Source organism: Pelodiscus sinensis, chromosome 30 (genome assembly GCF_049634645.1).
Source record: "Pelodiscus sinensis isolate JC-2024 chromosome 30, ASM4963464v1, whole genome shotgun sequence".
NCBI lineage: Eukaryota > Metazoa > Chordata > Testudines > Trionychidae > Pelodiscus > Pelodiscus sinensis.
The window spans coordinates 10,598,424-10,602,101 of record NC_134740.1 but is presented as its reverse complement, the minus strand read 5'-3'; the positions used below and the strand labels follow the sequence as shown (position 1 = coordinate 10,602,101).

General features: G+C 54.7%; 1 pseudogene; it reads left to right on the top strand.

Moving 5' to 3' along the window:
- Positions 1-1,810: 1,810 nt before the first annotated feature.
- LOC102447195 (olfactory receptor 14C36-like) lies at positions 1,811-2,751 on the top strand (annotated as a pseudogene).
- The last annotated feature ends 927 nt before the right edge of the window (positions 2,752-3,678 follow it).

Below are 3,678 nucleotides of genomic sequence, written 5' to 3'. Positions count from 1 at the left end.
GGCATTGCTCGGATACCTGAGGGCAGGGGGGTGGAGATGTGGGGTGTACAGTGGTTAGGGCAGAGGTTTGGGTGTATGGGACTCTCAAGGTAGGGGGTGGTGGGTGTAGGAATACGGGCATGTGGATTGGGAGGTAGAGAAGAAAGAAAGAAAGAAAGAAAGAAAGAAAGAAAGAAAGAAAGAAAGAAAGAAAGAAAGAAAAGGAATCGTGTCAGACCTCAAATCTCTCAGGTCCCCCAAACTCCCCCAAAGGGCTGTCTGCAGGGGAGCGGGTCCGTCCATAGCCATGAAAAGTGTCACTCTGGTATGAACATCCTGGGGAAGTTGCTCGGACGGTACAGCCAGGAGAGGAACGTTTCTCTCTGGCTCCGACTCCCAGGCACAGACCACAGGCTGGAAACTCCTTCCCAGACCCATTCCCAGCTGAGGGGGATAAATGTCGCCCCCAAGCTCCAAAGGCCACCGGCCCATCCGGGCACAGGCGCTGTCTGGGTCAACCCCATTTGGGGCATGGCCCTGAGCTGTCAGCCTGTCGCCTCCAGCCCCTACGTCACAGAGACCGGCCCGAGCCAGCCCCGTGGTTGGGCCTCTGGTGGCTGCTCCCCAGAGCAAGGATGGGGGGGCTGCTCACTCAGAGATAATTAGGCAGTGTTAACGAAGCACCAGGCTGCTCCAGGCAGCGAAGGGACCGGAGCCCTTGGCTGCTTTAGGCCAGACCGGGCTGTGACTATCCATCGAATCCAGCCCAGCCAGAGATGGGGTCTGATGCCAGGTCAAACCGGGATCAGCTCCAGAGCTGGGAAGGGCTTTAGTCCTGCATCCCTGTGACTGCCCCCTCCTGCCCAGCCTGCCCGCGGGGACGCAGGGAACCCGTCTGCCAGGGGCTGCCAGAGACCCAACCACACCCGGGGATGGGGCCTGGCTGGAGACATGGCCGATGGACAAAGCAAAGATGGGGCAGGACTGACAGACATGGAGACCGGCCCGGACTGAGGAACCAGGACTGGTAAATGCCTCCCACACCGGGACACCTCCTCCAAGGCCGACACGGTGAGTTTCCCGTGGTGATTAAATGGATGGGGGTTTAACATGCTGTTAGCGCCTAGACCTGCTTTTCTAGCTCTGTGCTTCGGTCCTTCCCTGTAGCCAGCGGCACAGACCTGACACATCATAAAGCACAACCCACCCCCTTACAGCCTGCCGTACTAACGACAAGGGAGCAGGGGAAACCGAGGCAATGGGAGGGGTAGTGACCGGCCAACGATCACACAGCAGCGGAGAACAGAACCCACTTATGACACGGACTGGCCCACAAAGGGGCCAAGGCAAACGAGGCAGTAGGTGAGCGATGAGCTGGAATCGTAGCCAGGGTGGGGTGTCATAAACCCCTAGGGAGCCTGGCCAGCAGGCAGCTGTGGGGCGTGGCCCCAGACACATGACAGATGCTTGGTCAGACATGATGCCAAGTCCCAGGCCTCTTTCCCCAGCCGGGTAGTGCTGGTAATTGCACCCAACAGGGTTCCTCTTGGCCAGGTTTGACTTGGCTCCCTGCTCCACAGAGCATTAAATCCAGCTCTGTCCTGAGCCTCCCCCAGATCTATACGGGGCACATGGAGGCAGCTCTGTAGACAGTATGGCAGCCAGGGTCATAGACACCCGTGTGGTCACTCACTGTCCCTTGGCACTGGGCATGGTGGACACCCACCGCAGGAGAGAGTTCTGAGGGGAATCGGGGTCGTTCCATGTATCACTCTGATCCCCACCCCTGTCTGTGCCCTTCCCTCCGCAGCCACCACACTGTGAACTGAGGAAGAAAATGACCAACCGAAGCACCGTGACCGAGTTCCTGCTCCTGGGCTTCTCTGATGTGCGGGAGCTGCAGATTTTGCACTTTGTGCTATTTTTGGTGTTTTCCCTGGCAGCCCTCTCAGGGAACCTTCTCATCATTTCAGCCATCGCCCTCGACCACCATCTGCACACCCCCATGTACTTCTTTCTGGGGAACCTGTCCCTCCTAGACCTCGGCTCCATCTCCGTCACTGTCCCCAAATCCATGGCCAACTCCCTCCTGGACACCAGGGTGATTTCTGTCCCTGCCTGTGTCGCACAAGTCTTTCTCTTCTTTGTCTTCGTGTCAACTGATTTTGCCCTTCTCACCGTCATGGCCTACGATCGATACGTCGCCATCTGCCAGCCCCTGCACTATGAGCGAGTGATGAACAGGAGAGCCTGTGTCCACATGGCCGCCAGCGCCTGGCTCGCTGCTATTGTCTACTCTGCCCTGCACACGGGGAACACCTTCCGGTTACCCTTCTGCCAGTCCAACGTCATGACCAGTTCTTCTGTGAAATCCCCCAGCTCCTCAAGTTAGTCTGCTCTGACTCCTACCGCAGTGAATTTGGGCTTCTTGCCTTTAGTGTGTTTTTAGGTTTTAATTGCTTTGCTTTTATCATTGTGTCGTATGTTCAGATCTTCAGAGCGGTGCTGAGAATCCCTTCGGAGCAGGGCCGGCACAAAGCCTTCTCCACCTGCCTCCTCCACCTCACTGTCTTCTCCTTGTTCCTTTGCACTGGGGCCTTTGCCTACCTGAAACCCACCTCCAGCTCAGCACCAGGGCTGGATCTAGCGGTGGGTGTTCTCTATGCTTTGGTGCCTCCCATGCTGAATCCGGTCATCTACAGCCTGAGGAACAAGGAGCTCAAAGCTGCCCTGAAGAAACTGATGGGGAGGAGGTTATTCCCCAAGAATTGAAAGGTCTTTGGGTATGTCTACACTACCCCGCTAGTTCGAACTAGCGGGGTAATGTATGCATACCGCACTTGCTAATGAAGCCCGGGATTTGAATTTCCCGGGCTTCATTAGCATAAGCGGGGAGCCGCCATTTTTAAATCCCCGCTGCTTCGAACCCCGTGTAGCGCAGCTACACGGGGCTCGAACTAGGTAGTTCGGACTAGGGTCCTATTCCGAACTACCGTTACTCCTCGTGAAACGAGGAGTACCGGTAGTTCGGAATAGGCACCCTAGTCCGAACTACCTAGTTCGTGCCACGTGTAGCCGCGCTGCACGGGGGTTCGAACGAGTGGGGTTTTAAAAATGGCGGCTCCCCGCTTATGCTAATGAAGCCCGGGAAATTCAAATCCCGGGCTTCATTAGCAAGTGCGGTATGCATACATTACCCTCCTAGTTCGAACTAGGAGGGTAGTGTAGACATACCCTTTCATTGGTCCTGGGTCACGATTTCATTCGGCGTTTCTTTCTAATCAATGAATGACAAAACTATCGCTGTGAGCACAAGGAGCAATTGGGTCATGAAGTAGGAAAATCCAGACCAAGTCCACTGAATGAAATCCTAATTAGTCATGCAAGCATCACTCCAGTGTAAACAAGATCAGACTCAATATACGCATTCATAAATCTTTCTGCACATCTGTGTATCTTGCGCATATTTATACTGTTATAATCTACCAGAGCCCAGCGCACCAAATATCAACAGCCAAAGCTACGTCCCTGGTGAACATCATGAAGTCTCCATCTCTTGTCCTGTTTTGGCGTTAAATTGGTGCTTGTGGAATGGGAGGTTTGGCTGATGTTGGCTGTATGGTTTCTTCTTTATTTCAGTTTGTTTATTGGTTGGTCCATTTGTTGATTTGTTCCAGGTGGCTTTTCGGGGGGAGGGAA